Below are 13885 nucleotides of genomic sequence, written 5' to 3'. Positions count from 1 at the left end.
GATTCAGAATTGATGTACCCACTCAGGTTAACATGAGGGGGAACCCAAGTCAAAAAGGAATATCTTCCTGGAGTCATTCTGAAGTCATCTGATGTCTTCAGCTGAGCTATTCCTGCAATTATCTGGGGAAGTCATCCCAAGCCATCCTGAAGTATGTGTATAGGGTGAAATATTTAAATGAGATGACTCTAAAGTCATCACTAAAACTATCCCAGGATGGGTTTCTGATGACTTCATCTTAGAGTGTGTGATGATCTCCTACTACTCCAGGAATACTAAGTGACAACTTCAGGATGAGTGTGAATTACTCCTGGATGATTCCAGGACAACTTCAGGATAAGTCTTAATTACATCAGGATGATTTCTGGACAACTTCAGGATGAGTCTCAATTGCATCAGGATGATTTCTGGACAACTTCAGGATGAGTCTCAATTGCATCAGGATGATTCCTGGACAACTTCAGGATGAGTCTTAGTTACACCAGGATAATTTCAGGGCAACTTCAGAATGGCTGTATATTACTTGAGGATTATATTACGACAATTTAAGAATGAGTGTGAATTACTCTATGATGATTTTATGAGAACTTTAAAATGCGCATGGATAACTCCATGATTATTTTCTTTCATCTTGCAAAATATTATGGAATACTTTTGAATGCTTTAATGACAACTATGTTATGATTCCCAATGATGGTTTAGATTATTGCAGATTTTTCTCAAATTATTAAATATTAAGTTAGGGTTAGATTACCATAAGGGTTCTGTGACTGGCATATATTATCTGATTGACACTTTTCCCATCTAAGGTCTATCAGGAAGAACTCAGAAAAACTTTTTTAAACGGCAATTGCGTTTGAGTGTAACAAAGTTCCTTCTTTGTACAATACAGCCATTTCAAAAATAACCAGTAATCAGACCAACCAATGAGCTTTCTTTGGCATATAATTAAGGTTCCCTGTTTTCCATTTTTACAGATAAATACAGACAGAAAACAGTCTGTTGACGATCTGAAGTTATTTTTAAAAGCAGAAAAATACAGAAAAGTGTCCTTTTAACAGACTCTTCATACTGTCCATTATGAATTCCAGGCAAACCTCTGAACAGATAGATAGCATGAGGAGTTGAAAAACAGGATGAAGGTTCCTTACATACAGGTATATGTTAACATACAGTTGTATATAATGCTAATACTTACCTGTGGGTGTAGTGTTTGTTTTATGTGGCTTCTTAGTTTGCTAAAGTGCGACAGGCATCAAAGTTTGAGTGCATGTTAATCAGTTAGATAAATGCGGAAATCTACCATTTTTCAACTCCATAAATTCTTAAAAAACTAAATAATTCTGGATAAATACCAAATGGATGGCCAAAATATAAATGTGGACAAATACAGACAGAACTGTTAAAAACATAAATACCACAAAACTGGGAGCCCTACAAATAATCTCACGCCTCTTCACAGTAAAAGCTGGACAGTGATGTGAAACTGTGCGAAAGTAGATGCCAGCCGAAGGTCATATAGTTTGTATTTAAAAGCAGCATTGCATCTTGTGACGTTCACCCATACTAACAGGGGCTTGACTTTGAGGTACAGTTATTATACAATGTTTTTTAACATAGTGACTTGCTTATTGAAACAAAATGGACTCGAATGACATATTGCCATTTAATTTTATTAAGCTAAAACACATGCTTCAGCCCATAGGAATTCAGGATACTATACAAGACAATATTAAATATATGAAAAAATAAAAACAGTCAGTGGAAACGAGCAGCATTATTCTAAATTGTCAGATTCCGAATTTTCTTTAGTTCTCCTTTGACAGCATTTTTATTGCAAGCTTTTTCTTCATTGATTTATTGTTTGCAGATCACAAGCTGTTGGAGCTTGTTCACAGATTTTGTAAACTCTAAAAAAAGAGAAATCAAAAATAATATATTAATACCTTGCTTCTATTAGGCTGGCCTGCCTTCAAAAAGCAGCAAATGTCTTTACAGTGAGCATGATAAGATGTTATGGACATAAGAGTTCCAAAGTTAACAGTACATGCACATCGCTTAGGGATTGCTTGTGTCATAGGTGCAAAAAAGAGCACATGTACAAATAAATCATTTATAGGCTTGTAGGTAACAAAAGAAAATATCTCTCTCTGCTCTTGGCGAGTGATGGGGCAGAATGTGGATGCTGCTATAAAAGGCTCATCTGGAACATGCTCTTTCATTTTTGTTTTGTTTTTCAAGTGAGGAGGATCTTATCTCTGCCCCAGGGTGTGCCATATCTTTTACAAAAACTATGGATTTCAACACAAATCTATGGATAGGGGGTGCATGTTTGATTTGTTCAGCATTCCATCTGGCATCTGTTCTTTTTGCTTTTGTCATCCTAAGTGGGAAGGGTATGCCCAGATGTGGGTCCCGTGCTCACTGTGCTCACTGTGCCACTGGATTCAAGCTGGTCTGGCTTATGAAGGATGATACCCTGAAACTGGTCCCAGGATGCTTGTTCTGGTCCATGGAGGACCTGGCCTGGCAGTTTGGGCTGGACTGTTCCCATGGGGAGCAGGGTCAAGACTGATTTGCATATGGATGGGTCCAAACTGAGGTGGTGTGCTGAGCAAATTCAAAACAATGGATTAAACCCCGATCTGACTGAGGGTGAATGTTTGATTGTTCAGCATTCCGTCCATCATCTGTTCTTTTTGTTATAGTTTTACATGGTAACATCTTTGAACACTGTCTCTCTGGATTTTGAAATGTGGAGATTATAGCAGGAAAGAAGAGAGACAGGCTAAAGTAGAAATGTAGAAAAGTGAAACCCAATTGCAGTCAACAGATGTCACCTATGCAAACAGAGGATAAACAGTCATTGTCTCAAGATATGGCTTCTTCAAGATGGGCACTGAGGGAGATTTGATATCAAACATTGTTTGCATCGCCTCTGTCTAGAAAAAAATTAAGAAACTTCTCTGATGACCATTATCGTATGGAAAATAGAAGCCTTCCTACTGCACTATTACACGCTGTGCCAACCAAAATCTGAAATAAAGCTGGAAACACAGTGTGCCATCAGTGTAGCTTGCACTAAGATTCTATGGTTTTGAGACATTTTCATGAGACCAGGAAAGACTTGCTCCTTTGGAAACAAGTGGTTAGAAGAATGGAGAGAGAAAGAATGGAAAACAGTAATGATGGAATATTTTTCCAATGTGATTTGCTAGGAGGACAACATATGTCAAAAAGTTTTAAGACTCACAACAGAGATATCATTACCATTTTTATGCAAACAATAAATACCTTTGACTTGAATGGTTGTTACTAGTTGATCCTTGTGCAGTGCTCTTTTCAGGAGTAGGGCATTTGGTACTCAGAAGGGCCCATTAGATTTCTTTAGTTGGTGCTGCAGATTAGCCTGAATATAACATAGTATCATCATACATGTAATTGTATATACAAAAATAAAAGCAGAGGTTGTGGATGGTGTTTTGAAATCTGTACGGAGTGTGTGTAACTATGAATAAAATCAGATGGTTAGCACTAATAATACATACTAGCTATAATCTGCCAATTAACCAGTTTCCTTTTGCAGGAAATCGTTGTTTCTCAAACATAAACTATTAGTACTACAGGAATACTATCTGAGTCTAAGCGAAAAAATATGGTAAGATAGTGGAAAATAAACCAAGTCACCTTATGTACTATAAACAAACCACTGCATATTTTAGAGAATTCTGCATTTTTCAGTGTACTTGAATATGTCGGAAACAGTGCTTCCTACAAATGTTGAATGGCCAAATAATTTTCATGTGTGTCTCATAACTGTGCTACCATGCAGTAAAGCAGTGGTTCCCAACCTTTTGACTTCTGTGGACCTACACTTTATCATTAGTGGAGCCCGGGGACCCCCACTGAATCATTTTTGGAATCCAGGGCCCCCCCCCCACACTGAGTCACCACTGAAAGCTGGGGACCTAAGCTGTCAATATTATTTCATTTTTTTCTGAACAGTCGCAGACCCCCTGAGGAGTCTTCACGGACCCCGAGGGGTCCCCAGACCACAGGTTGGGAACCACTGCAGTAAAGTTTTTTGAGCCATTACATTTGGTAAATGCAAACATACTTTTGAGCTATGCAAATGAGAGGTGGAAAAGAAGTGTCAGAGAATTAGGCGCAGAGGGCTATGTGACCTGGCTTTAAATGATCAGTTTCACTTACCTTTTAAGTAGTCATTTTCATCCTGTAAAGGTCTTACTTTTTCATGTAGTATTACATGTTTTTTGTGGTCTCAGGACCAATGCAGTTTACTGCAGGTCTGGCCGCAGAATCCAATCTTCTTCTTTCCTGCCTTGATGCTTCTCTAGTGCTGCATAATATATGGATTGCTGGAGATTGCTGTGTTTTAGAGCGCAGTATTCCTGTACAACCAACCCCCATGTGCTATCCCACTCATGCTGCCAAAGGACCTGCCAGGCCTCTGTCTGTGCTGATCCCCCTTACCAGCTCCAGGTCAGAGTAGTGCATCCAGTCCAAGATTCTGCTTTCCATTCTGCATGTGTAGCCCTGTTCATCGTATTACAAGTAGTTAAATGCAAACAAAATAACCTACAAAGGATGCTATACTCTCACACGGATTTGGGAATCTTGAACTCTGACCCTGTGAATCACTACTGAGAAGAAGCTGCTGAGGGCTTTGTGCAGGTAGAGGCTTGCAACCACTGTACTGGCTCTCACAAAAGGACAGTATGGGTTACAAGGGACACTTATGAAAAGGGGCCAGGTCTGTAGAAAGGGAGCTCAGTTAGAGTAATCAGGCTGCAGGTGACCCATGCAAAATGGCTGCAGGGAAGTCTTCCTGGATGGAAGAGAATGATCCCATGTTTTCACTTTGAGGTGTGAGAACAGAGGTTTGTGTGTTGCTGAATACAACACTATATCAACTTTACAGGCAAGGGGCAAGGAGCGGAAACCAGTTTAATCCCCCCCCCAAGAACGTCTACACTGCCTCTAACCAGGCGACACTCCCCTATTCATTATGTAATTTAGTGGTGGCTTCTTTAACTCCGTGTAGCACAGGGTGGCATAAAGGGACATTGTGTGGAGTGGCGCAGAGTGTCACTAAGTAGAGTTGCGTGGCGTACAGTAGAGTACTACAGAGTGATGTAGAGCAGCATTGAGGGGGTGGCGTAGACTAAAGTGGAGAGAAGTGGAGTAGAGTAGCATTAAGTGGTGTAGAGCGGAATGGTGAAGAGCAGAGTGGAGTGGCATAGAGAGTGGTAGAGTAGTGGTGTAAAATAATATTGGGAAGATGAAGTGCTGAGTTCACCACAGAAGGTTTCAGACTGCTCCTAAAGTTGTGGCACTTAACCCACTGAGTTATCGCTCATTGCACATTATTAATTTCATATACTATTAGAAAGGGTGTGGTCAGAACTCAATGGTTTAATGTGCCAGCTGCATATAACCTCATGCAAAATGCAGTTAAGGGTTTTGATCCTAGAATGCATACCACAGACTTTTATTCACACAATATTGGTAGTCATTTATGTGACAATGCTTGTGGTGGTCGGTGCAGTAAAGAACTTTAGGAAAGTGAAAGGATACATTATTGAAAATAATAGCTATCCACGATTTTGGTAGAGGAATGTCTCTTGGCCAGTTTTGTACCTCATGGCCAGTATTAAAATCTTCCTGGTGGTATAAAAGTTAGAAAAATGACCTAATGACCGCATTTTCCCTTATCATTACATACATTACACATTAAAACCTTTAAGAAGAAAACAATTTTAAATGTGTTCTGCAACATCATTAATGACCCCAAATAGACAGTAAAAGAAAAAAAAAAGGTAGAAAGGCTGTGTTAACAATGAATACAGGCATATAAAGTTCTACGTAAGAATGATAGCAAACTTTTAAAACATGACGAGATGGCTGGTATTTCTTTCTGCGAAATGTGACAACCCTCATAATTGCTGTTGTTCAGATAAACATTGTGGTAGCAATTTGTGCAACCTAAAGAAAGAAACATACTGGAGCGAAAGTTTAAAATAAGAGATTTGCCAACTAATCCTCTGCAGATCTAAACTCCTTTGCCACAGAAATCAAAAAGTGGATTAACTCCAAAGTGTACATTTCAGAACGTGTTAGCTCTGCAACAGAAATATAATGATTTTATTTGTCCGATGCCTTTTAAACGGTGATAACAATCTCCATAAGGAAGAAAAGCATGCCCCCGTTACCTACTGCCAGAAACCCGATGTCTGCCTGCTGAGTAAATCTTCCCATACAGTGTGAAACTCCTGAAGGTGGCAGAAATAAAAGAAAGCAAGGAATCGCTGTAGCACTTGCCCTACGAGACCTCGATGAAGATCTCTTCAAGTTGCATTGTTCCCACAAGAGACCCGGCTGGTGCAGGCAGTGACGTAATTTCCGGTGCCACAGGCTGTGTGTAAGCCAGATGTCGAATCATTTGTGTTTCTCTAACTAAATGTAATCTGATGTCTTATGTGTAGTGCCAGCCAACAAACATTTTGCTGGAAAAGTTTTGTTTTTTCGGGTTTGTCTCTAAACTTTTTCTTAATGTAAACACGTTCTAAACTCAAATTGGTAAAGAGATTCAAGTAGCAAACACATTTGTTACAATCTTGGGCACACTCAGATTTCCCTCTCGTGTCACTGCACACCATGAAAAGAAGTTACTTGTTTTAAGGGGTCGCCTGCAATGCTACCTTCCTTATTCATGCAGCACAGCAGGCATTAAAGGGGTGTGAAACACATGGGGACATGAAAGAGTTACAGACAGGAACACGGAGCACTTGCATTCCTCTGAATCTAACAACAGTCTGAAAAGGAGAAAAGTTATTTATTGAAAACAAAACTTCACTGTGTTTTTGTCCACCAGTTTTTGCAGCTCACACAATTTTAATACTGCACTAGGTTTGAAAAGGGGACCTGACTAATTTGTTTTTGTTTTGTTGCATAGGATTAATGCAAACAATTCCTGTCGCAAAGCAATGCAATTTTTCGCACCTTCTATAAATGAAATGCAAATTAGCGCTGGTCCTTCGGGAACTTCTTATGTCTAGTTTGCCCTACAGTTCTGTGAGACATACATTTAATGGACAGTTGTTGGAGGGAACAGATAGTTTGATGGTGAGGTCCTGCATTTCTAGATCTTCATTTCAAGCATCACTATAGGATATGTGTTGTAGCCTTACATGTTAGCGTCCAGGATCAGTGCCAACATTTAATCTTGCATTTGTCTGTGGCATCACCCGCTTTTTAGTCTTGATAATGTTATCACTGAAAGCTGTGGTGAGGATCTGAGGGCTGCAAAGAAGCCACATTTTTGGAACTCCCCTTAAGGTTAGGTGGGAGAGTGCAAAATAGGTAACTTGGGTTTGCTTTTGGGAAGTAGATGGCATTGCATTATTAGGGTGCAGAATGGTTAAATACTGCTGCATATGCATGGGTTTGATAACACAGCATATTCTTTATATTTTGCTGTATTTGATTGTGGTATATGCACCATACTTTGCCTCACCCAGCTGCTTAATTTAATCTACCCTGCTTCATCATTGCATACTACATTTCAACTTGCCCCTAGTGGTCCCGCCTTTAATGCTTCATTTGCATCATTAATATTAATTACATGTCATTTTAATGCTTGGATCTTTGTTTTTTCAATTTTAATTATTAAAAATGTTAAAGGTATTTAAAAATGCAACGGATTGACTGTGATTTACCTAAAACACAGTAATGTCATACTCTGGATGATTATTTGCATATAATTAAAGATACATGTATTATTTAAAATGGTGTACATTGTGCAGTAATTGGCAGGGAATTCTGAAATCACAAATACCATAATGGGTAAAACTTTCCTAACAAAAAATAAACCAGAATTGTAGATATTCTCTACAAGTAATCAACAGATCTTCTCCAGACCGTCATAAACCCTGTCCTCTTGTTGAATGCACATAGAGTTTGGGAAGTAATCAGTTCTCATTTTCAAATCATCATCAAAACATTACACACATACTCATCTTGTGAAGTAATCGAAAACTAATTTTCAAGTCATCCTGAAATCATCAGGAACAATCACATCTTGTGAAGTCATCAACAAGTCATTTTCAAGTGATCCTCAAATTGTCAGGGCAAGTTTCCAAACCTAGCTGATGACTTCAATGGCTTGATGATGTAGGATGATAAGAAAATGACTTCTAAAGTAGTTAGATGATCATCTTAATGACTCTGGGATGCCTTCCAAAGTAATCCTGTTTGACCTGGAGAATCTTCAGATTCTTGTTTCTCTGGCACTGGGAGGGAGTAGCCCTGTAGTGGCAGCAAGCATCCATTCCTGGAATGATGATGTACTTAATTTGCCATGGCAGAAGTTCAACTACTCAGAAATGCACAGCGCACCATCTTGCAGGTGCTTGTAAACCTGATTCTCTCTAGTAATTATCACTTTCTGTGCCAAGAGATTCCTTTGTCTAGCGACTCCCTCATGAGATGGTTAATTTCTTCCTCGTGTGTTTGAGAGGTTATTTACCCTAAATTCATACAAGAGCAAACCTATTTCTGTAAGAGATATGTCACTTTGGAGAAGGGCGATTTCCCTACGAAGTGACTGCTATGGGGTGAAGCAATTGCACAGTACCCTCAAGTTGGTTCCTCCTGTACAGCCAAAAGACAATAGGGACATACCACCCTGGACCCAAGGGTGAGTTTGACCTGTTTTGCACCTATAGGGAGAGCTATGTGGCCACAAAGGGCATGTTAGAGTAAAACTACTGTGTGTGCTGTTGACATTAAGCATTGCTGCTGCTGCGAATGTAGCATTCATACTTACACTCCCTATGTAGGTGTAAGACTCCTGATTTCTATGGTAAAACGTTCATACTAACTTCCTTCTTAAAATGTATCCATTGCGATGCCAGTTAATATAAGAAATACATTATTCAGATGTTTTTCTCTCTGTATCCCCGAAATGTTTCCTAATGTTAGTGGTGCCAGGAAAGCACTAGATCATACATGAGTTTCCTACATAATTGGGCGCGCTAACATATAGACACTTTCCTTTTAGGGTGCCCAGGGCTGATTTTAGACCCAGTCTTTTCACATTAGATACTTCTATTACCACATGCAATTTTCCTCATGTAAATTTACGATGAAACAATTGCTGGTAACTACGGTACAGGGGGCCAGATGTAGTAAAGTCCGATTTTGCGGATCGGAAATTGCGAGTCAGTGCGACTCGCAATTTCTGATCTCAAAATCGGATGCAGTACAGTGTCTCAGACACCGCCTGCGAGTCGCTATGGGGTCACAAAGACCCATCTTAATTAATATTAATGAGGTGGGTCGCATTTTGTTACCCCATAGCAAGTCCCTGCACTCACAGGGATGGTGGCCTGCTGAAGTCAGCAGACCTCCATGTCTGTGACTGCTTTTTAAATAAAGCAATTTTTTATTTTTAAGCCCGTTTTCCGTAAAGGAAAACAAGTTGCAAAATAAAAAAAATAACAAAACCTTTTGGTTTCGGTTTTTCAGAGTAGGCAGTGGTCAATTGGACCACTACCTGCTCTGAAAAATCCTCTTTGGCAACATTCACAAAGGTGAAGGGGTCCCATGGGGACCCCTTCCCTTTTGCGAATGGGTTACCACCAGTGTGACACTGGTGTTAACTGCGAATTGCTTTGCGACCGCATTCGCGGTCACAAAGCAATTTAGCATAGCAATGCGAGTCGCAAATAGGAATGGAACACCCCCTTCCTATTTGCGAGTCGCATTCATAATTTGCGAGTCGGTACCGACTCGCAAATTGTGAATGTGCATCGCAAAAGGCATTTTGCATGGCGCAAACTGCGATTTTCGCAGTTGCACTATGCAAAATGCTTTCTACATCTGGCCCAGGGTCCCTAACTTGCTTGGAAGGCCATTTTTCATGTTATGCGTCATTTTAAAGGCAACGACTTGTAATGCATCATGATTCTTACTCTTGTGTTCCTGGCTTGAGTCGCAACCCCACCCGCGACGCTCTTACAAAAACAAATATTGCTGTCTGTCGAGAAACACGCTCTTACGGCTCTCATTTGTTGTGAACTACACTCCCCGACAAGCCACGAGAGTGAGTGGACGGACGTGATGGCGTTGACACGTTTTTTGTTGAATCACGTGCGGAAGGGGCGTGGCTATCTGTCAGCTGCACCTGAGGAGGAGAGAAAACAGACCGGCGGGCAGAGGAGAGGGGTGAGTGTGGGGTACAGCAGAGGAGAGGGCTTTGGGGTGGTATGTGGGTTCTGATTCATTAAGGAGCCAGTAAGGGGGATACAGGGAGGGTCCGAAGGGGAAAGTGGCGGCAGAGTTGAAGGGAGGTCTACGGTGGCGAGTAGGTGCTAAGCGGAGAATGTAGTGATGTCGGAGTCTATGAGGCGGCGTTTTCTCATGGGGCATTTGATGGAAAGTCTTACTGGCAGGGGTGGTCTGGTGGGACTGCAGGGGATCATTGGGCGACTTGGGTAAGACACTCGGGGTCTCCGAGGACCGACGGGCTGAAGCGGTCTATGAGCCCTAGCGGAAAATCCAGTTCTCCACTGCAAAGTCTACTGAATTCACGTGTTGACCAATGGGTATTTGGATAGTAAATAAATTGTTACCGAGAGTGACTGCATATTTGAAGCGGTTTTGGTGCTTAGCAGTTTTGTTTACATTGAATTTTTTAGCCAAACGGTTGAGTTCTTCATATTTCCACTGGCTGCACAATGTGATGCACTTGGATGTTTTAAAAAACCTTCGCAACGTCATCTGAAATTACCTCCAGCGAGGGGAGCATGGAGAGCATAGGTGGACACCAAAGGCCCATATGGTTAAGAAACCCTTTAGCCAGAGGGGATATGGGAGCCGCATTCACCAAATTATTGGAGGGCTCCAATTTATTTGAGCAGTTCTATTGAGAGCTGAAACGATGAGCATGCCTAGCAGACTGCCTTTACTCACAAGCATGATGGTCCGCGGAAGACCCTGGAATGAAGGAACTCGCCCGAACTCAGGACCGCAGGACGCCTGAGCTTGCCAGCCCTAATAGAATAGGTGGGAGAGAAATTAGCATAAGCAGATGCATTAATGGCACTTCATCAATAGAAGGGCTACCCCAACCTTACTGTTCTTTCCTTAATAGGCATCGGTGTGATAAAAGCTAAGCAATGTGTATTACATATGCTTGTGAATTTATGATATACTATCCATATATAACCTAGCTGTAGGAGTCTAAAAGAGGCTCCCTGACTATTTGAACACTATTAAAATAAAGTAGATATTATCCCAAATGTAAAGGTGAAAAATAATGTCATTTATTTAATTAATTCATGTAATTCACATGCATATTTTCCACGTATTGACGAGTTGACAATCTGGATTAATCAACATGTCATTTTAAAACAACTTGCACTTTTCTGGTGCATTTAAAATTGTAGTTTTTAACAAAGTCAATTTCTGCCGTTAAGCTTTTAGTGCTTCGGTGCTAAAGGTATGAGATACGAGAGGAGCCTTAGGATTGCTTCCATTTGTTTCTCTGACACCCAACATAAATCCCCTTCCGAAATGCAGATCACTCCTTCAAACCTTGTCTTTCTGAAAGTCAACGCCCGGAAATACACAAGCCTCGCAGACTGCAGCCTGTAAACAAGATGAAATGTCCTACCAAGGGCATCGATCATAAATTACTGGTGGGGCTCAAACCCCACAAACCTTTAACTAGGTGCCTATGAAAGGGGGTGGGGTGTTTTGGGGGTTTGGGACGGGAATGCAGCCTTTGAGTGCTAAATTGATTCTGGGATTAGTGAGAACATTGGGTGGGCCTAGTGATGCATGGACAGGCAACGTGAACTGATGTTGCCAAAATGAGGCACACCAGTACAAGCCGCATTGCTCGTCAGAATCTCAGTAGCAATGGGGGGGTGAGTGAAATGGGGCAAATGGGGAAGGCAGGCAGACTGGTCTTGACGCTGTGGAATTGGAGGAGGAGCCAATATGGCTCCTTCAGGTTTTATGTTGTTATTTAGCCCTTTGATCATATATGCTGCAGCGTGTAACATGCATTTCCGGGGGCCAGCATGGTCCCTTGGAGACAGCAGCACAGGGCATTGTATTTTTCCAGGTGCTAGAAGGCTAATGCTTGAACTGTTTTCTAAAGTCAGTTTCTGAGGGGAAAGGTTTATTTTCTTCAGTAGGCAACTTTTTCTCATGAGGTCACAGAAGTCTTGGTATTGTGCTCTTCTAAGAGGAGGACAGTTTCTAGAGTGAATCCCAATGATTTTACTTTGGGTCTCAGGTGTGGAGTCTTCCGGGTTAAATTTTCTGAGTGTGGCTTGAATTTGAGTTTGATTTTGTTGGAGAATAGGAAGGATTCATGTATGGTGTGAGGTTTAAGTAGGCAGTACATAAATATGGGATGTTTTCCTCTGTGCTGTTCTGCCTTCTTACGTATCTCGTATCAGAGCTTACAGAACATCTCTGGAATGCACTTCTGAGTTCAAAGAAGACCTTTATTGTTGTTAATTCTTCCCCACCCACAAGTTCTTGAGAGACGAATTAATAACTTTCAAGCACACGTTCAAATGAGTAAAAGTAGTCGCAGCAATGAAAACAAAATATATCACAGTACTTCTCAGTTGCAATGTACACAGCAGGTTATATATAAGATATTGAATGCAAAGTGTAAAAATAAAATTCATCACCGTGTGAGACCTATATACAGCTTCATCTTTCTGGGGTCTGCAAGTTGATGACTCCGGTCTACTGCGAGAAAGAGATTATCTACCCACACGGGAGACTGGCAACTGGCGCCTAGTTCCAGCCTGAAGTCAAGCAGATTCAAATCTAAATCTCTGAAGCCCTGAGTCATCCTTACAAAAGCGTGCCCCCTCCTCTCTAACTTGGGAAAACTACGCAAGCCTTTGGAGACTGGCCAGATCTCCTAGACTTCTCCTCTTCCCAAGCCTGAGCAGAAAGGAAAACACCAAATGTACTCTCTCTTATCAGGTCTAGTTTGGTGTGAAAAAAACATCTTGGTTCATCTTGTGGAAAAACATAGCTTGGAAAAAATACAGCTTGTATTCTCAACTGCAATGTCTAACTCCACGTTAAAGGCAATCGGCAACTAACCTAAATATCAAATGTAATGTCTAATGTCATGTCAAAGCCAATAGACAGCTGAGCTGAATACAAAATGTAATGTCTAATATCATGTCAAAGCCAATAGGCAGCTAGACTGAATACAGCATGTCAAAGCCAATAGGCAGAATACAGAATGTAATGGCTAATACCATGTCAAAGCCAATAGGCAGCTAAACTGAATACAGCATGTAATGGCTAATGCAATGTCAAAGCCAATAGGCGGCTAAACCCAATACAGAAAGTAATGGCTAATGCCATGTCAAAGCCAATAGGCGGCTAAACTGAACAAAACTTATAGACCCTCGTTCCGACCCTGGCGGTCTAAGACTGCCAGGGCCGCGGGCAACGGAAGCACCGCCAACAGGCTGGCGGTGCTTCAGTGCCCATTCTGACCGCGGCGGTAAAGCCGCGGTCAGAAAAGGGGATCTGGCGGTTTCCCGCCGGATTTCCCCTGACTGGGCTGAACCTCCATGGCGGTGCTGCAAGCAGCGCCGCCATGGGGATTCCGACCCCCTTCCCGCCAGCCTGTTTCTGGCGGTTTTGACCGCCAGGAACAGGATGGCGGGAACGGGTGTCGTGGGGCCCCTGCACTGCCCATGCCACTGGCATGGGCAGTGCAGGGGCCCCAGCATGATTTTCACTGTCTGCATAGCAGACAGTGAAAATCGCGACGGGTGCAACTGCACCCGTCGCACCCCTGCAACACGGCCGG

General features: G+C 41.6%; 1 protein-coding gene and 1 long non-coding RNA gene across 2 annotated transcripts in view; one reads left to right on the top strand and one right to left on the bottom strand.

The window, feature by feature from the left end:
- Window positions 1-1661: 1661 nt before the first annotated feature.
- Window positions 1662-6386, bottom strand: LOC138301867 (uncharacterized). Its single transcript, XR_011205132.1, has 3 exons — window positions 6234-6386; window positions 3295-3409; window positions 1662-1910 (listed from the first exon to the last, which is right to left on the bottom strand). It is a non-coding gene; the product is annotated as an uncharacterized lncRNA (long non-coding RNA).
- A 3801-nt stretch (window positions 6387-10187) lies between these two features.
- The window catches only part of ORMDL3 (ORMDL sphingolipid biosynthesis regulator 3), a 90681-nt gene continuing 86983 nt past the window's right edge, over window positions 10188-13885 (top strand). Inside the window, exon 1 of the mRNA XM_069237424.1 lies at window positions 10188-10248. The gene's annotated coding sequence lies outside the window, so the exon portion shown is untranslated. The remainder of the gene's footprint in view (window positions 10249-13885) is intronic.

Source organism: Pleurodeles waltl, chromosome 6 (assembly GCF_031143425.1).
Source record: "Pleurodeles waltl isolate 20211129_DDA chromosome 6, aPleWal1.hap1.20221129, whole genome shotgun sequence".
In the NCBI taxonomy this organism is placed as follows: domain Eukaryota; kingdom Metazoa; phylum Chordata; class Amphibia; order Caudata; family Salamandridae; genus Pleurodeles; species Pleurodeles waltl.
This window is presented reverse-complemented; position numbering and strand designations above follow the sequence as displayed.